General features: G+C 42.6%; 1 protein-coding gene and 1 pseudogene across 1 annotated transcript in view; both read right to left on the bottom strand.

Moving 5' to 3' along the window:
• LOC141271453 (uncharacterized) overlaps nucleotides 1-21,002 on the bottom strand; it is a 75,759-nt pseudogene extending 54,757 nt beyond the window's left edge.
• LOC141272008 (uncharacterized) overlaps nucleotides 1-21,223 on the bottom strand; it is a 326,760-nt gene that overhangs the window by 214,636 nt on the left and 90,901 nt on the right. The gene's annotated exons all lie outside the window — the stretch shown is intronic.

Genomic DNA, 21,223 nt, shown 5'->3' with positions numbered 1-21,223 from the left:
ACTCATACAATGGTACAGTTATTACCCTGATCCCTTCATAGCATTACTGTATAATGTCCCAGCATTCCCAGCAGTGTCACCTCTTCAGTCAGCAGCTCAATCATCTTGTAAGCGAGTTCTAGGATCTTCTGGTCATTGATGTCCTCATGTATCAGGGGCTGAGGTGGAGGCCCTATGATTTGGCTCAGGGGTCTTCCCCATCGCTCAGACACAGGGGTCTGACAGAACTCACTAGAGATCTTCTTCACTACTGTGTAATCCTAGTTAGGGAGACACACAGTAATAATAAATCTCACTACAGACATTTCCAGAGTCCTCACCTCTCCAGTTTTGTCCATCCGTTATTCCCATAGATAAGAATGATGTAATGTGACGTCATCAGAATCTCTCACCTCTCCAGTAAGCCGGAAGAGGATCTCTAGGGTGAGGTGTAATATCCTCTCTGCCATCTTGTCCCTGTCTCTATCCATCCTTGATGGGTCACTCAGGAGAATTCTCTTATATAGAAGATCTCCACCAAGAGGATCCGATATTGTAGGGACCTGAATGGGGAGAAGATGACGATGTAACATCATAAAGATCCCATGTAAGAAATCTCCGGAGCTGTTACCGGCTTCACATGATCACTACATCCAGTCATGGCCCCGTCCTGCCCCCGGTATAACACACAATCACATTATAGGCACATACAGAGATTTATCACAGAATATCTCCAATCCAACACCAAAAACACAGAAGAAATCTAAAAGAAAAATCTAAAATATCTGAATATTTATTAAATATTTAATAAAAACAAAACATAAAGGTATAAAGTGCCGGGAACATCCACAGAGATCGGGACGGCAGAACCGGGGACGTCAGTAACAGATAATGATAGAACATTAATATCTCCTGATAGTGACAACATGGAGCAGGCGACGGCCATAATGGAGACTGTACAGTAACAGAGCAGCGAGTGACGTCAGGAGGGAAGTGACCCAATCTAATTCAATTCAGATAGATCCTGATATAGCGACAAACAGGGCTGGTGTCAGCACCCGGCGCACCCGGGCAAGTGCCAGGGCCCACTCGCCGTCGGGCACCCTGCCGCGCTATAGGACCCGTGAGGGGAGGAAAGCGGTGTCAGCGCCCGTTCCCCCCTGCTTGCTCAGGGCCCCGGCAGCCGGCGAAACAATACTTACCTCTCCCCATGCCTCCGCAGCAGCTCCTGTCTCTTCCGTGTCCTCTGACTGTGACGTCTCAGTGCAGAGCGGGAAGACGCCGGCGACGCTGGAGTCCAGAGGTGAGCAGCAGGTGAGAAGTGAGGTGAGTATTTGATTTTTTTTTTTTAATGTATGGAGGCATGGGGCATTATAAGGAAAGGGGGGGTTGAGTGACATCCTGCATGGGGCATTAAAAAGGGGGGGTGACATCCTGCATAGGGCATTAAAAGGGGGGGGTGACATCCTGCATGGGGCATTAAAAACGGGGGGGTGACATCCTGCATGGGGCATTAAAAGGGAAGGGGGGTGTGACATCCTGCATTGGGCATTAAAAGGGGGGGGGCATCCTGCATGGGGCATTATAAGAGGGGGTGACATAATGCATGGAGCATTATGAGGGGGTTACATCCTGCATGGGGCATTATAAGGGGGGTGACATCCTGCATGGGGCATTATATGGGGGGTGACATCCTGCATGGGGCATTATATAGGGGGTGACATCCTGCATGGGGCATTATATGGAGGGTGACATCCTGCATGGGGCATTATATGAGGGGGTGATAGCCTGCGTGGGGCATTATGTGGGGGCCAGTATCCTGTATGGAGAATTATATGGGGGCCAGTATTCTATATGGAGCGTTATATGGGGGCCAGTATCCTGTATGGAGCGATTCGCCGGTTTCTGAGCTATTGTGGAATTTACAATAGATATCACTCATGTAATGTAATAAGTGAAATCTTTGGCATTGTACTATATATATCTATATTTCTCTGCGGTATCTGTGCATCATGAATCGTGATATGTGTTAAAGGGGCCACTGAGACTCTTTTGCCCGGGGCCCACAAAAACCTGGAGCCGGCCCTGGCGACACAGACGGGAACACGTTCTGTCTCCTGGAATGTGACTGCAGCACTGAGGGGGTTAATAGTAATGGGGGATCTCCACATACCTCCACCTGCAGAGCCGCCACCACATATATGGCTGTTCTGTGCGCACAGGACCTGTGATGAGTTCACAGGAGGGGGAGGAGTCAGGGGTCACATGATCAGGGGCCTCAGTGGATGCAGGACTCTGCTGTGCTGGTTGTCATGGTGCTGGATGAGGGGAAGGTTATGTGTGGGGTCAGGAGGGGTTTACAGTGTGGATGTAGCAGAGCCGCGTGTGTACGAGGTGTACGGAGCGGAGCCGCGTGTGTACGAGGTGTACGGAGCGGAGCCGTGTGTGTACGAGGTGCACGGAGCGGAGCCGCGTGTGTACGAGGTGTACGGAGCGGAGCCGTGCGTGTACGAGGTGTACGGAGCGGAGCCGCGCGTGTACGAGGTGTACGGAGCGGAGCCGCGTGTGTACGAGGTGTACGGAGCGGAGCCGCGTGTGTACGAGGTGTACGGAGCGGAGCCACGTGTGTACGAGGCGTACGGAGCGGAGCCGCGCGTGTACGAGGCGTGCGGAGCGGAGCCGCGCGTGTACGAGGTGTACGGAGCGGAGCCGCGCGTGTACGAGGTGTACGGAGCGGAGCCGCGCGTGTACGAGGTGTACGGAGCGGAGCCGCGTGTGTACGAGGTGTACGGAGCGGAGCCGCGTGTGTACGAGATGTACGGAGCGGAGCCACGTGTGTACGAGGCGTATGGAGCGGAGCCGTGCGTGTACGAGGTGTGCGGAGCGGAGCCGCGCGTGTACGAGGTGTACGGAGCGGAGCCGCGCGTGTACGAGGTGTACGGAGCGGAGCCGCGCGTGTACGAGGTGTACGGAGCGGAGCCGCGCGTGTACGAGGTGTACGGAGCGGAGCCGCGCGTGTACGAGGTGTACGGAGCGGAGCCGCGCGTGTACGAGGTGTACGGAGCGGAGCCGCGCGTGTACGAGGTGTACGGAGCGGAGCCGCGCGTGTACGAGGTGTACGGAGCTGAGCCGCGTGTGTAAGAGGTGTACGGAGCGGAGCCGCGTGTGTACGAGGTGTACGGAGCGGAGCCGCGTGTGTACGAGGTGTACGGAGTGGAGCCGCACGTGTACGAGGTGTACGGAGCGGAGCCGTGTACTATGTACACAAGAGGAGTGGGATGGAGAGAATCTAACCGGGGGCCACACTGGATTATTCAGGTCCCTGTATCATCTCCGTCTTTCGTTTTAATCTATGAGATCTGTAAAACACCAGAGCATATCGCGCAGTCAGGCCCAGATTCCTGCTGCTCGGGGTTCAGGAAATACTGTATGAATTTATAGCGTAACCGTCGTTTTCATTTTTACTTAATAATAATGTAGAGCTAGCGATTTTAATAAACTTTCAAATATACTTTATAAATGAAATCCAAAAGAAAAACTTTCAAAAAGCTTCTAGATGATGTCTCCCTATGCTGTTTCTGAACCAGACAATTTGCTCGTTGTCAGGGTAACTCTGCATTCACTTTGTTATGGTAAATATTTTTACTTTGCTTTGATTATTTAGACAATTCATATATCTTTAATAATTTCATAATTTTATATTAGCTTTATAAGTGTTATTCATAAAAGCAATAACACAGGGCATTGTATCTGATATATAGGTGTCTTTGTGTTAAGCTTTCATTGTTACAGAAGGAAACTGGACACAGCTAGTTAGAAAGGAATTCAGCAGTTTCCATGATTTCAGCAGTTTCCATGATTTATGACCTTGTTATTCCCAACTAAAATACATTCTTTCCCCAATTAAAATACTTTCTTATGTAGGTAATGTATGTAACCATTCCCCTTTCTTCTGGGAGTGTAATAAAATACTTGTTGCTTGGGATCTGAGGGCAGACAAGAATTGTACACTCAGACACTGGATGTGTGTTATTTTCTTATCTCCGTAGCATCATATTTTATTTGAACAAATAATGGCAGATCTGGAGATCATTTGCATCTCAACCCAAATTAGCTCTTCTTGGAAGGGGCTACCACGACATTACATGATGCCGAACACCGGGATGGTTAACTGGACCTCTCTATGACCCGACTACATGTACCTTTCAATAATTCACTGAAAATAATTCAGTGGTGAGTAGTCCTTTGTGTTACAAAAGTTTCAGTGCTTTCTGGTGGTCCATGACGAGTACATAGTGGTCCTACAAGACCATTCTTATCAAACCTCTGCCATTCTTTGGATTTTGTGTGTCTAATTGAATAGATAAGGTGATTTGTGGTTTATTGTATGTGTCAATGTGTCTATAGATGTATAACTAACAATTGTGAATGAAATTGGATGAAGTGACGAGTATAATATTTCAGAAGTCGAAGGATTGTTATTTGTTATTTTTGTTGTCTATATGATTGTTATGTTTGGAATGATAATGTTGTAAACTATGAGGATCCTTGGATGTTGGACTGATGGATTTTTGAATAACTAATAAGGGCATCAGTCCTGTGACTGTGCAGTGTGGATTGAGTGACTGACATATTGTGAACTAGTTCTGATGAATCATCATCCTTGGTGTCCGTGCTGTGTGAACTCAAGAGAGGAAATGTCAAGATAAGAGTAGTAGTATATCCAGACCAAGGGTCAATAGCCAGAGAGGGGAGACATAACACAGATTTCATTGTCAAGCTGTGCTCCCTTCAGGATGTTGAAGGGAACTTCTTGATTAAGTAGTTAAAACCAGCTATAATGCTTTGATCTAGGTAACCCCTCGTCTTTTGTGGTAGCTGTAATCTGTTTTAATCAGAGGAGGTGGATAAAGGTTTTGTAGAAAAAGAACTTCTCCCATGATATTTTGACTAGTGGAAGTAATTGCAATAACTATTGGTAGTATAGTTTTTGGATTGTTATTTGTTTGGTTATATATCAAAGTTTCATGGGTTCTAAGGGCTGGTTACCTGATGTTGATATTTCCTAGAAATTCTTCTCTTGCGAGAACAGTGATTCTGGGAGTGGAAAACCTTCTCTTGCAAGCAAATTAGTGCTGGGAGAAGAGTAGAGTCTTCTGCAGTTAAGACTCTATGGGCCCATTCAGTTCTTCAGATAACTGCGGGCATTAGTGATGACTGGCAACTGCAAGGAAGTAAGCAATCTCAGAGGTACCACCTTTGTCCCTGCATGTGATATAGTGGAAACACAAAGAAGGAATGGGAGAAGTGTATTTGCAATTGGGAAGGATTATTGGAAGATAGATAAGAACAGACTTGAGCTGGCTAGGATGCGGTTAGAAGTGGTAAAAGTGTCTCTCAATGAGTGAAAATTAAATCAGAGGAAATAGACATAGAACTGTGTATGTAATCTATGACAGTATGAAAATGCAGAGACCCCTGTAGTCTCTGTTTGATGTAAAACTTGCATCCTTTTTGACACCCCTGCCTTATGCAGGAACATTAGGATGGGGCTGCAGACATTGTGGCCAACAGAATCTCCTTGGGTTAATTATTGTGTCCTGTAGGTCTCCACTGCATGGATGATGCCCAAGGTGCCTCTGCCCCCATGAGCACAACGAGTCATTTACACTTTCTATCTCCTAGGATAGAAAATAACCTGCTGGCACATGATCCACCATAGGTATATCCAATAGCATAACAATGGCCCTGTTCCCAGACCCCCTAACATTTTAAAACGCGTCTCCAGGGTGTTGAGGAGGTATATCGGGCCACATGTGATGATCTAGTCTCAGGAATTTTACAGTGACCCCTTACTACTGCTGCAGTGTTTCATGAATGGCCTTAGACCTATAGTCCAGACTGTAGGATGCACTAGTCGTCCGGAGTGGCGCAATATGCAATTGAATGATCTGAGGGAAATAGCCCAGGGTGCTTAAGTAGAAAGCATGTTAAAGAAAGTTAATTAGGACCCTGCAGCAAGAAAAGGAAGAGGTAGGGGGAAAGCAACCATCAGAAATAGAGACTGCAGCAAAGTAAATACTGGTGCTGTGGGCAATAAGAACATTTTACGGCCAAATGTCCTATAAAATCAACAGCTACAATCCTAAACCCCCGTAGGAAGCTGACATTCCAGATGTCTCCCTGTGCCCTGTTGTCACCCCCCCCCGGGACCCACACTCACTGTCCCCATTTTCCTGGGGGAAACAGACAGTTTTATTCATGATAGACACTAGAGTAGCCTGTACAGTATTAATGTAATTACATAAATCAGAAGACATACTGTCCCCCAAATATGTAACTTGTGAAGGAGTAGATGGACTATCTACTAAATTACAAATGACTCAGCCCCTCCAACTGTATTTGCATGATTCAATTTCGATTGTGACCCAGGTCCCAGGTTTTAGTTTCCCCTGATGTACACTTCATACCCTTCAATTTGTTAGGCTAGACGAGTTGCAGAGAATTGGAATCTGTATAGAATTGACTCCAAATGGCCCCAACATAACTACCCCCATAGATGAAGGTCCACTGTGTAGTCTCCTGTCTCTGACACTTCCTACAGCCTTGGACAGTATACACTCCGAACCCCATTCCCTACCTACTTTGGTCGAGAACATAACCAGTCAGCTGTGGGCATGTCACAAACTTGATTTGGGAAAACTACCCATTCCCCGGTGACAGTAACGTAAACAAAGTGTCCATCCCCCTGTTTAAAGTAGTACCCAATAAGTACTGTAGAGAATGCAGAGATACATGATAATGTCCAAGAGCTCCAGAGAGGAGGTCTTAGTGTCCCTATAACCTCCCCGTTTAATATCCCCCCATATAACTATCGAATGCTATAATGTTCTAATTCCAGGGAGGAAAATATCAGGATGGGGAAGAAGGGGTGACTGAGCCAATACCCGCCCCTGTTTTTCAAACTAGCAGATGAGGAAGCTCATTGTGACATTTACACATGAACATGACTGTCAGATATTGATGGAGGTGGAAACATAGGGCTTGTTAGATATCACTGATGTACCCCTTACTAACCCCTCTGCTGAGTATTTTGTAGATGGTTCCATAGCTTGAGACAGTGATCAAGGACGATTCATTACCGGGTATGGAGCAGTCCACAATGGTAAGGCAGTAATACATGAACTACTCTGCGCAGAGGCGGATATGAAGGCACTCGCTGCATCGTGCAGTCTGGGAAAAGGTAAAGATATTTATGTATTTTATGATTCTAGGTATGTTTTAAAGGGTTGTACATGACTTTGGTGCCATTTGGTGGAACCATAATTTTCTGGCCTCTGCTGGCAAACCTATGTGGCGGTAAAGCAGCTACTCACAGCAGTCACCCTTCCCGAAAGGCAGCTGTCGGCGCACAAACGGGAGCAAACTCCCCTTGCAGTAGGGAATGCCTTGGCCGACCAGGCAGCTAACAAAGCAGCACGACTAGCTCTGTAATACTGGCCATAGCAGACACGGCCCCGCTAGGGGACTCAGTGATCGGAAGTGCGGGAAGCCCCCTTTTGGCAAAGGAGACTGTCACCGCACCGGCCCCGATGGCCATTGATCGTGATCAACTGCAGGTTTTTCAGACCCAGGCTCCTTAACACGAACAGAACCCATGGGCCAAAGCATGTGCTGTACGGTCAGAGTCAGGGGTATGGCAGGTAAACACCAGGACTTGCCTCCCACGCTGCCTGTTCCCCATGATGGCTGCCCTAGCACATTTCCCTGATGCACAACTCAAAGGGTGTTATGTGTGCAGTGGTGCTACAAAACTGGTGCACCCCAGGGTTCCCGAAAACGGCTACAAATTATGTCTCACTTGTGTGAAAGATAACCCCGGTAGACCTATTCGAGTCCCACAAAAATGCACACCAAAACCAGATTACCCGTTTCAGAGAATGCAGGTGGACTACATACAGCTACCTAAGGTGGGTTCTTATGAATATGTCCTAGTATGCATTGATCTCTTCCCAAGATGATCTGAAACTTGGGCCGTGACCAGTGTTAAAAAAAAAAACAGTGAGATGGTTTGCAGATATGGGGTACCCGAAGCCATAGAGAGTAACAGAGGCACTCACTTCACTGGGGAATTAATGAAACAAATCATGCCCACTTTTTAAATAGTAGAGGCATTCTATGTTCCCTATCACCCACAAAGTAGTGGGAAGGTGGAACACCTTAATGATACTTTGAAATTAAAAATCCAGAAGTGCATGGAGGAAACACACTTGTTCTGGGTAGATTGCTTGCCCATTGCATTGTATTCAGTGAGGACCACCCCAAGGGGTAGAGAGAATCTGTCCGCAATGAAATACTGTTTGGTAGTGTCCCTAAGACAGGGTTGTATTTCCCACAGCAACTGCAGGTGTTCTACAGTTCCCTCACTGAATCTGTCTTGGAGTTGCACAAACATTTGACTGTTACTCATAACCGTGTTCTTTCCTCCATCCCAGACCCCAACTGTATAAGCAGCACACACACATTGGTACCAGGAGACTGAGTCGTGGTCAAGAGATATATGAGGAGTCCACTGGAACCCAGAAAAAGTGAGCCATTTCAAATACTACTGACCACTGCCATTTCTGTTAAGCTCCAAGGCAAAGATAATTGTATCCATGCCAGCCACTGAAAAAGGTCCTAAAACCCAACAGCAGAAAAGATGATGATCCTGCCCGTTGGGACCATGCTGATAGCAATTGCACCCCAGGCCCTAACTTTTGATGAGGTACTAAAGGAGAACTGGGACAACAAACTGACTGGGACAACAAATCCTGCGGTGAGACATCATTTCTAAAGACATTCCTAAAAAAACTGCTGGCTATGCACCCATAGCTCAATATCCTGTGATACTATGCCATATCTCGCAGTTCCCCTAACCCTATATGAGTCTTAACTATAGCTGTTTCCATGAAGAGACTTATGATACTGCCCGTTACGGTGGAGGAACCTACACCTTAGCTCGCCTTACACCTGCAACCTTCATACTTCTGCATGGTGATCTAGATATAAATGCTGTCCCCAAACATTCCCTATATAAACAAGCTGCAGACGATCGCCCCAGACTGAATGGTAGACCTCATATAGTGGAAATAGGGATAGAGAATAAGAGTATATTCATTTACCCTTTCATTACATAAATGTTGGTAATAATAGTGTATGTAACCGGCAGAAATGTTATATTTGTTATGTTGACACTATGGAGAGAGAGATGCAAAATCAGACAGACTGTCAGTTAACACATCTGTAAAATATCACAGTGCTCCTCCAGTAAACATATATGATGAGATTTGCAAACAAGGTATCTGTCGGTGAAAGGGATTTGTCCCTTCCAGGCTCCCATAGCATGGGGAAGTAGCTGATGGATAAATTGTCCGTAAATAATAAAAAGGGAGGAATTGTTATGGTAAATATTTTTACTTTGCTTTAATTATTTAGACAATTCATATATCTTTGAAAATGTAATAATTTTATATTAGCTTTATAAGTGTCATTCATAAAAGCAATAACACAGGACATTGTCTCTGATATAAAGGTGTCTTTATGTTAAGCTTTCTTTGTTACAGAAAGAAACTGGACACAGGTAGTTAGAAAGGAATTCAGCAGTTTCCATGATTTATGACCTTGTTATTCCCAACTAAAATACATTCTTTCCCCAATTAAAATACTTTCTTCCGTAGGTAAAATACTTGTTGCTTGGGATCTGAAGGCTGACAAGAATTGTACACTCAGACACTGGCTGTGTGTTATTTTCTTATCTCCGATACATCGTATTTATTTTATATATTTAATCTGAACAAATAATGACAGATCTGGAGATCGTGTGTATCTCAACCCAAATTAGCTCTTCTTAGAAGGGGCCACTACAACTTCCACAGACTCTCAATACGGCTATCTACGGGTGGGGGCGGAGACTACACAGCGTGCGCGCTCCTGGCTGAATCCCATGCACTGTTTGTCGGTGCAGCGGCAGGTTTCCTCAGTCATCAGCACACAGCTCCTCTGCCTTGTCAGATGATTGTCCAGCGTGCTCAGTAACAAATTTATGGATAGCCATCTGGAACGTGACTCCGGGATTGTGTTGTGAAAGCAATGAGCTGTGGTGTGTTAAAACCTCTTGCATTAAGCGAGCTGAGTTTATTTGATTCCATATCATGACAATAGCAGGTAAAGGAAAGAATGGGAGAATGGAGAAAGGGGAGAGAAGAGAAAGGAAAGAGGGGGTGGGGGAGGGAAGCAAAACGTGAAGGGATGAGAAAAAGAAGGAAGAAGGCCTAAGCTGATGTAATTAGGAGTGGTCATCTGGCCTTGGAAGGACTCCAAGGGACAGAAGACACCTCTGGCCTAAAAAAAAGTGGGGAGGGGGAAGGAAGGGGTGAGTTATATTCTAGCTGTAAAAGGAAAAAAAACAGCTCACCCTTTCAAGAAACAATCGGCACCGAAGCCCGCCATTGCTCAGCACCCAGTGAGTGCAGGAGAAGAAAGAAGTATCCAGCTTCCGATCTAGGCATATGTAAAACATATTCCTTTATTAGAAAAAAGTTAAAATCTGTGACAAAAAGAAAAACAAATGCACGTCAACAATCTAAGGTGTGAAGGGGGGATTTGGGGGTCTCATCACCAGACACGACTCGAGCGCTATCTGAACTATTAAACTTGGTAAACTTAAACGCAGGTAGCACTTGAAATAAGTCTGGTGATATTGCTACAACGAATGTCCAAGATATGTCTATATATACAGTTGTGCTCAAAAGTTTACATACCCCAGCAGAATTTTTCCTTTCTTGGCCTTGTTTCAGAGAATATGAATGATAACAAAAAATTTTTTCTCCACTCATGGTTATTGGTTGGGTGAAGCCATTTATTGTCAAACTACTGTGTTTTCTCTTTTTAAATCTTAATAACAACCAGAAACATCCAAATGACCCTGATAATAAACATTATACTCACCTTCCGATGTCCCCCGGTCTTTTCTCCGCTGCGTCCGGTCTCTTGTATGGCGCGCGGTGCTGTGAAAGGACCTGCGGTGATGTCATTTAGTCATGTGACAGGTCACGCGACAGCCGACGTCGGTGGTCGCGTGACCTGTCACATGACTAAATGACGTCATGAAAGGTCCTTACACACCACCACGAGCCGCCCAAGACACCGGACACAGTGGAGAAAAGACCGGGGGCCATCAGAAGGTGAGTATAATGTTTTTTTTTTATTTTTTACCATTTTTATTATTTTTTTCAACTATTAACTTGGTCACACTATATAAATCCATGCCGGTTGCATGGATTTATATAGTGTGACCAAGTTGTCAAGCACTTTTACAAGTGATGTTAAAATTGCTTGGAAAAGCGCTTGATAACCCGCATGCAGAAATGCATGCAAAAACGCTTGACAAAGGCTTCTACCTGGCAGGAAAAAAGCATGTAAAATCCGCATGCGTTCTTCCTGCCAGGGAGATGCGGAAAAAATATGCAGCATTTCTGCATCATGGGCACTTAGCCTAACAATTATTTTTTTCTGTGTACCCTGTCTCTATTGCCAGTTTATACGTATGCTCAATTTCCAAAGAATGGACTATTGGCCCTAATTTTTCTCATACGCCTTCCACCCAATTTCTAATGTGGGCATGAGCGGTCGCAAGGATTACAGTGGGGACACTTAGAACAGGTGAGGATAAGGATTTTTTATTTTGTTATTTTTACAGTTGGACACTGCGGGAGCAGACTACTACTCTCGTCATTGTCCCCTGTTGGTGCGGATTGCAGCGCCGGCAGAGAACAATGATTAGGGCAGCATTCAGCACTTGGGAACAGCGCTAACTGTACCGCTGATTCCCAAGCGCCGGTACATGTCGCAGAGATGACACACAGATGCCATCCGTGCGGGAAGTGTTGCAGCCCGTGCAGTGGGTAAAAAACGGACATGTCAATGTATTTTGCCCACAGACACACGGTCCGTGGAAACACGCTAACGTGCACAGACCCTTTCATTTGAATGGGTCTACGTGTGTCAATGTCTCCAGTACGTGTGGAAACTGTCACCACACGTCCCGGAGACACTGATGTACGAAAGAGCCTTTAAAAGTGTTTTCCCATGAACAAAAGTTAATTTTAATCAATGGCTGTGACTGACAGTGTACGGAACATGGTCTGATCAGACTGTGTTCCGTACATGGTCAGACACAGCCATTACACAGAGGCACATTTATAAGATTATTTCAGCCCAGGAACGTTTTATTTAAACACATCCAATTGTGGAACTTATTATCATTCCAAGATCTATTGATTAAAATCAACTTTCATTCGTGGGAAAAACCCTTTAACCTTCAGTTAGTCACATCAACATATCTACACTATTAGTTGTGTTGAGTTCATGGGACCCCAGATTTCATATTGAAAAATAAACAACATATTAAAGAAGTATTTTTCTTTATTTAGGAACTTAAGGTACAGAACCTTAGCTAAACAAAAACATAACATTTTTAGTAATGAACAAAATGTAAACATCTACTTATATACAGGTACTATGAAAAAAACAAGTAATTTTTAGGCACAAAAATCGCATATCTTCTTATGGTGCTCATTGCACATAAATTTCTTGCAATTATCACACCTGGTTTTGTTTTTTTCGGTCACTAAATCTCACATACAATTGACATCGACCTACTTCCAGAAAAGAAGGGTTAGTGTCATCATTGAGTAATCTTTCCAGGAATCTTGGCAATTTCAAAATTTTTGCTTTCATAATTTTTGAGCTCTTAATGCCGTCGAAAAAAGTTTCAGAAATTCTCTTGGGGTAATTTTAGTCTTATTATTCATGTTATAAATAATATAAGCATTTATTGATGATACATTAAAGAGATGAAACAATATTTATTTATTTATTTTACTCACATATAGCACCATTAATTCCACAGTGCTTCACAGACAATATTGGCACTGTCCCCATTGGGACTCAATCTACATTCCCTATCAGTATGTCTTTGGAGTGTGGGAGGAAACCGGAGAACCCAGATTAAACCCATGCAAACATGAGGAGAACATACTGTACAAACTCCTTGCAGATGTTGTCCTTTGTGGGATTTGAACCCAGGACCAAGGCTGCAGTGCTAACCACTGAGCCACAGTGCTGCCCAATATGACCACTGGCCATCTCTTACTGTGCCGAGCGATGTTTTAAGTTTCGCACAGATTGACATTTGTATCAACGCCACCCTTGGTTTTACTGTAAAAGTCTATTATTTATGGCTTCAAGTTACCACCTTCACATATAAAACTTTAGGCATAGTGGACAGTACTAGAAATGCCTTGGATTTTTTTTTTGCTGTGGCAGGTGTAGTCAATGCAGCCTCTCGCGAAGCACTGAGGACAGAGGGGAGCCCAAGCTAGGAAGATACCAAAACAGATGATTACTCACCGTCCATACTTGTGGAAAATATGATGAAAACAAACTCAACTGGGGTCCAATGGACTTCACGCGACTAATTAAAGGTTAAATAGTGCATACAAATGTTACAAATGGTCATTGGTAATTATATACATTTTCTAATAATTATTTAGTGCTCTAAGTTGTTGTCACTTTCTCTTGGAGAAAAGTGACTTTACTTGATTATAAATGTAAATTTTTCTTTTACATGGTGTCAATGCAAGGATTTAAAACAAAAGCCGCTTCTCTCCTGTGTGAGTTCTGCGATGCCTAAGAAGTTGTGATGTATCTGTAAAACATTTCCCACATTCTGCGCATGAAAATGGCTTCTCCCCTGTGTGAGTTCTCTGATGTCTAACAAGACGTGATTTCTCTATAAAACATTTCCCACATTCTGAACATGAAAATGGCTTCTCCCCTGTGTGAGTTCTTTGATGTATAACAAGATAATATTTATCTATAAAACATTTCCCACATTCTGAACATGAAAATGGCTTTTTTCCAGTGTGAGTTCTCTGATGTTTAACAAGTTGTGATTTCTCTAAAAAACATTTCTCACATTCTGAACATGAAAATGGCTTCTCCCCTGTGTGAGTTCTCTGATGTCTAACAAGATTTTTTTTCTCATTAAAACATTTCCCACATTCTGAGCATGAAAATGGTTTCTCCCCCGTGTGAGTTTTTTGATGTGAAACAACATTTGCTTTCCTTTTAAAAAGTTTCCCACATTTTAAACATGAAAATAGCTTCTTCCCTGAGTGACTTCTCCGACGTGAAAGAAATTTTGATTTATTACTGTAACATTTCCCAGACTGTGAACTTGAAAACGGTTTCTCCCCTGTGTGAACTATTTCATGTTCATCAGTACTTTTGTGGTTTTGGTTTTTCATATTTTCCTTTAATAAGTCAGAAGAAAGAACCTGTTGAAAAGGATCAGATGACAGATTTTTCCTAAGAAGGGCTTGAGGTGTATCTTGGATAATTACATGTTCTTCATATGTATCTGATGTGATACCATGATCACCTGCTGCAAAATCTGAAAATATCAGATGTCCCTCTGAGCTCCTGGTACAGTCATCTGCCAAAAATAAAATTATTATTTGTCAATAACACTACATTGATATTATATCAATACATTTATTACTCTATATACTTTCCATATAAACGATAATATAATGAAGTTTTAGACTGACTAAGACAGTAAACTACTACCCAAGGATTAGTATATTATGTTTGGCCACCAGCTTGTGCTTTTTCAATATTTTCTCTTCACTGTTGAAGCAGTCCCTATAGGTTCTGGTTTAACTTCATCTTTCACAAATCATTTGCAGTTTCATGGACAGTGGAGCCTCATACCGTTAGCACTGACTTACAGTTATTAGATAGTGTTCATCTTTCATACACTTTGTGGCAAGTATAGTACATGCATCTAGCACAGCAGTATGGTCATGTAAAAATAAGCAATGGCCTCTTGTGACGAAACAGCTTTTAATCTTAATCAGCCAGACATCTAGATTTGTTAAGCCAATAGAAATACATTCATTGACAAGTCAACACAAACACAATAGTGTATGTGTTTTTCTGTGGCTGGTCAAGAAAGACATACTATTATGTGTATAAACCTGAATGTTTACTTCTCTTGGTCTGGAAACAATAATGTTTGTGAATATGCTAATTACATATTATACTAAAGCCAGGTAGATGTTGATTTCCAAGAGCCCCCTTGCTATACTAACTATGTAAATTGAATAAATGCTCAAACAATGAGCCCTGTGGAATAATAACCTCCCTAATTCTTGACCTGCGGATTTGTACTTGAAAGGACAATTGTAACTATTTAAGGGACATATGCCTCTGTAGCAGTCAGAATTGAAAGAAAGAATCAAAGATCAGACAGTCTTCAGGACATCAGCTTGGTAGCATGGCTTTATCCAGAGACACAGATTTGGATTCTGCATGATTCCGGCCTAAAGGTACACGGCCCCGAATGGAAGGATATGGGTCTGCTACATTGACCATCAGAGAACCCATGGATACATTTGGGGAGACCAAAGTGGGACGTTGAAATCACCTGGCTCCATGGATATGTTGTACATGGGTATGCTAGGTGGGACCCTCCGGTCGCCTGGAACCCATGGAGACATTTGGAGAAGCCAAATTGGGACCAGCCGGTCATCTGGCCCCATGGAAACTCTTGGAGAGGCCAGGGTGGGACCCTCGGGTCTCCTGGCCTTGTACCTCAATGGATTGTCAGCTTCCTAAGGTTGCTGCTACTTCCTCTCTGTGGGGGCCTTCCAAAAGCGGGGGGCCACTGGTTGAGGTAGTTGGCCCTGGAAGTCCCAAAGTCGCAGCTGATCTATTCTCGGCAGGCCAGCGGAAGGGTGAGACTGTGTAATGCTATACCATCTTGGGTATTTGATGGGACGGTTCTATATGTTTATTGTCCGTTTGGTGGTTCAATAAAGTATTGCCACACTGTTTTACCATCACCCTATGTTGTCTGAGTAGCATTACGTCCACGGAAAACCCTGGATTTTCACACCTTGGTGCAAGTGTAGTTTTGGTTGTTTTTTTTTACAAAAAGGAACTAAGTAATAGATAGAATGTAGGAGAACAAGTTCTTTATACTATTTTATATGTATTGGAAGTCAACAGAAAGCATTGGATTCCATCATGAACATGGGAGCACTGGGGGATCTGAATGAATTTGCAGCAGTGTCCTCAGTAATTCATGGTTGGACAGTCGCTGGTACTTTCAAAGATCACCTATCTTAAAGGCTATGGACACCTTTATGCACAACAAATAGGTAAACACATATGTGACTAAGCTTCTGCAGTTAATAATGCACATATCTGTTTTTTTGCATTGAGCTATCCTGTTCATCAGAAACCCTCATAGCTGTTTTTTTACCTCTTCCACATTCAAACTTTCTCCAGCACTGGTCACATGATATGTTTTGATTTCTCATGAACTAGCACAGCTGAAGTTCAGTTACCCCCCACCTTCTTCAATTTCTATGGTTATTTACCACAACCAAGCACACACACTGCCAGGTAGGTATATAATCTCTCCATCATCCTTCTCCTCATCATGGGACATATTCACACTATCAAATTCTGCACTGTAAAAATAATGGTGTCTGATGATCTACAAGGAAAAAAATTGCAACATACAGTATTCAGTTATTGGACCATGATATTTTGGATGGAATCTGAGTACTATCCGGGAATGCAGATCCATTCCCTTGAATGGGCGAGTTCAATAGGCAAAGCTGATGAAACACAGACATGTCTCCATTTTTGTCAGACAGTTTTGGAGTGTGTTCACATCTGTGTTTATGAGTTTTGTCTGTTCCATTTTAGGAAAATGAAATTTATGTCCTAATCTGATCTGTTGAAAATAGAAGCAGAGTGGTCCCGTCAATTGTTGTGAGGTCTGCCTGGGTTCCATTATGTATTGGTTTTTATAATGGAAAACAAAGTTCTGCATGAAGAGCTTTTTTTACCGTTATAAAAAAATATAATATGAATAAAAATAAAACGTGTCGTTTTTATTCACACTATTTACCGATCACCATAAATCACGCGCTCACTGTATTGTACATGTTGTTACAATTACAGGGGCACAAAATATGTCCATGTTTACTGTGATGTTTTGTACAATTTTTAATAGTAATTCTATGGATCGAAATCTCTGGTGATTACTTCTCAGATCTTATAATGTACTGGCATGATATCTGTATATAACTTTATATTATAACATGTAATGAAGAATGCTTTTGAGGTTTTTAGGCTGAGAAAATTCTCCTGTACATAACAGTGCAGCCTGTAGCTCACTAGTAATGTTTCTACCTTCCATATCAGGGGTCTGGAGTTGAAATCCCAGAACACTGACAAACTTCGAAAATATATTAAGATACATCCACCGAGTGTCCTGCATTAAACAGGACCGTGTATACAGAAATTTCTTTACTGTGGCAAAAGCAAAAGGAACGAAAAAGGTTACGTGCCTGATATGTCATGGTACCAAAAATGTGCCATGATTACAGAATGGTAACCTAAAAAAATCAATACTAAAAGTAAAAGAGTGAATTAAAAACCATCAATATCTTTTATCACACATGTAAAATATAAAGGAATAAAAATGGATCAAGTGTAAGGTAAAAAAAAAAGGTTTTAAAAAAAAAAAAAAACAGGCATAAAGACTTTAATAAGGGGAAAAAAATATACTATGTAATGATCAGAGTGGATGGTAGTAGGTTTACAAAAAACAGGGTAATACCAGACATTACAGAAGTCTGCAATAGATCACAATATAATGTCATATAGTAATTATCATGTGCTGCAAGACTGATAATGTAAACTGGCCAGATATGTGCAAAAGATGAAATATCAGAACATGTCAGAAGAATAATAATATATTATTATGTGCACAATCATGGAGCATAAATAAGAAATATCCATAATGGAGGTATGTTCTCTCAGGGATGTTGCCAACCCCGACGTACGTTTCTGGCGCTGATGTTTTTTTTAGGTTACTCCCACCCATTGTTTGTGCTTATGCTAATGGCCATGGCTTTCTAACATGTTTTGTAGAAATGGTTTTATATTAATTATTCAATAAAATTATGTTTTGATAAATATACGTATCTTTGACCTCCTATGACTTTTAGTAGTTCTTTGTAGGTTTAATGTATTGTGAGTCAGAGGGGTCAGTTATGCATTGGCTTGTTTGGAAAATTTTGGTTTTTGCTGTCTTGATTATGTAAACTGACCAGATATGTGCAAAAGATGAAATATCAGAACATGTCAAAAGAATAATCATATATTATTATGTGCACAATCATGAAGCATAAATAAGAAAGACCCATAATGGAGGTATGTTCTCTCTAGGATGGTGCCAACCCCGACATGTGTTTCTGGCGCTGATGGTTTTTTAGGTTATACTCACCTGGGCGGTTATCTGTAGGAATCTCCTCTTTACACCGCTCATTACCCCTCACATATGTCTCTGTAGTATTAATGTGGGTCACATCTTTACCCTGAAACAAAGATTGTAAAAGTCACAGACAGATGAATAAGTCGTAAGAAATTATTCAGAAGAACAGAAAAGATCATAAATTATTATGACGATTAGAAAATGACAGTAGTAGTTATCACATAGATGCAGATCCAACCTGTCGGCTCCTAATTCTAACCAGCAGTCTCCATAACCAGAAAATTGTGAGAAGATCCAGACAACATCTAATGTCTATGATCAGCTTTATTTTGTCATCTCCACCAAGTATAGGAACTCTATAATGGAGTCATAAACTCACAAAATTGTATTGGATCATATAATTAAAAACATGATAGAAAAATACTGAAAAAAGGGGGGAGGGGAAAGGGGAAAATAAAATCAGAGGGGAAAGCATGCCAGGGGGGAATACATGAGCAGTTGACATCAATACTAAATAAAAAATGTCAGTATCTCCATTTTATTTGCGGATGGGCCAATACTCCTGCAGAGTTACTTCTTTATCTAGTGGAATCTATTACAAGATGAATTGCTGAGGTTCTGAAAACAAAAAGTCACTGGATGGGGGGTCTCTAATAATATGGCCATTCAGTGTATGTTTCATACTTGGTGGAGATAATCACCACAAAAATTAGCTGAAAAAGCAAATGAATAATGTTTGTGTGTCATTCAAAATAAAAACCTAGAAAGGGACACAACAACTCTATAATGGAGTCATTGGCCAATTTATGTGTGCCCATCATTAGAAGTTTGACAGCCTTTTTTCTGACCATGTGCCCCTCCAATGCAGTCACAGGAGGTTTTAACTAGCTCTACCAGCCCATACATTGTAGGTTAAAAGCCCAAGCAGAGACATATTGTTCATACAGGCTTACAGCCCAAGAGTGGCATATCCAGTGGTAGCGTAGCGTAGTTTCCCATCATACGAAGGTGACCTTGTCATGGTTGATGGGCACACATATGGGCACACATAAATTGGCCAAATTATGCGCAAAACACCTTCATTTTTCAAAGTGACATTAGTCTAGATACAATATTTCTTATATATTCATGTATGGAGTGCCGAAGTTCTTTTTGCCATTGAGATTACGCTTTTTTTCAGAGCACCCGAATAGACCAGTGAGCGACCCCTCTCTTTTTTCTCTCTTTCTTTCTTTCTACCTGATAGATGGTGGTACTAGAACTGTTCATCTGATGTTATTGCCCATCTGTGCTAAGGAACGAGTATACTCTAACACATTAATTGGACACCAGTCCTGTTATTTATTTGAAATTTACAACACTGTGCACTACCTGGTCCTCAGCACAATTATTGATATCTTCCTCAACAAGTCGTTTACATCCGCAGGATCCCCTTTCATTGTATTTTTTCCCCTGATCACAACATTCTCAGTACTCATGCTTTTGAGTTTTTCAAACTTTGGGACTTACATTAACACTGACGACTATGCGTAGTTGAAGTGCTCAATATTCCCATTCTAATGTGGTTTCACACTGAAAAATTATCACTTCGTTTTATATTACAGTCCGGGGTTACTGGTCTAATCTCTATACAGGAAAGTTTCAATAAAGAAAGTGCCGGTGCCTCCAAAAAATTGGCCATTAAGTGAATAATATTGGTGGATAAAACAAGACTGAACACAAGACCTTCACAGCCTTCTACACATCATAGGGGAGATCTCATGACACCTTCTGTTCATCTACCTGATCATCCTGAGGAACATCTGGATCCTCTTGTTTACAGTCAAGTAGAAGAAGAGGACGGGGACATCTCTCTGGTGTTGTCCTCTCACTGGATAGAACTGGAGGAAACACATACAGGGACTGAATTCATTCCTTACATACAGATAATTATAGGCCGTGTGTATTTAGTCCTGTCTATTACCTGGTGATGTGAGGGGCTGGGGAACCTCCATCATGACGTCCTTGTACAGATCTTTGTGTCCTTCTAAATACTCCCACTCCTCCATGGAGAAATAGACGGTGACATCCTGACACCTTATAGGAACCTGACACATACAATGATACCGTCATCCCCCGATCCCTTCATAGGGTAATGTATAATGTCCCAGCATTCCCAGCAGTGTCACCTCTCCAGTCAGCAGCTCAATCATCTTGTAGGTGAGTTCTAGGATCTTCTGGTCATTGATGTCCTCATGTATCAGGGGCTGAGGTGGAGGCCCTGTGATTCGGCTCAGTGGTCTTCCCCATCCCTCAGACACAGGGTCCTGACAGCGCTCACTAGAGGTCTTCTTCACTACTGTGTAATCCTGGTTATGGAGAGACACATTAATAAATCTCACTACAGACATTTCCAGAGTCCTCACCTCTCCAGTTCTGTCCATCTGTTATTCCCATAGATAAGAATGATGTAATGTGACGTCATCAGAATCTCTCACCTCTCCAGTAAGCCGGAAGAGGATCTCTAGGGTGAGGGGTAATATCCTCTCCGCCATCTTGTCCCTGTCCCTATCCATCCTTGTCGGGTTGATCAGGAATATTCTCTTATATAGAAGATCTCCACTGAGAGGATCCGATATTGTAGGGACCTGAATGGGGAGAAGATGACGATGTAACATCATAAAGATCCCAGGTAAGAAATCTCCGGAGCTGTTACCGGCTTCACATGATCACTACATCCAGTCATGGCCCCGTCCTGCCCCCGGTATAACACACAATCACATTATAGTCACATACAGGGATTTATCACAGGCTCAGCACTGAGGGGGTTAATAGTAATGGGGAATCTCCACATACCTCCACCTG

The sequence above is a fragment of the Phyllobates terribilis genome, unplaced genomic scaffold, assembly GCF_046119375.1.
Source record: "Phyllobates terribilis strain yellow unplaced genomic scaffold, ASM4611937v1 Scaffold_5__5_contigs__length_657084704, whole genome shotgun sequence".
In the NCBI taxonomy this organism is placed as follows: Eukaryota; Metazoa; Chordata; class Amphibia; order Anura; family Dendrobatidae; genus Phyllobates; species Phyllobates terribilis.
This window is presented reverse-complemented; position numbering and strand designations above follow the sequence as displayed.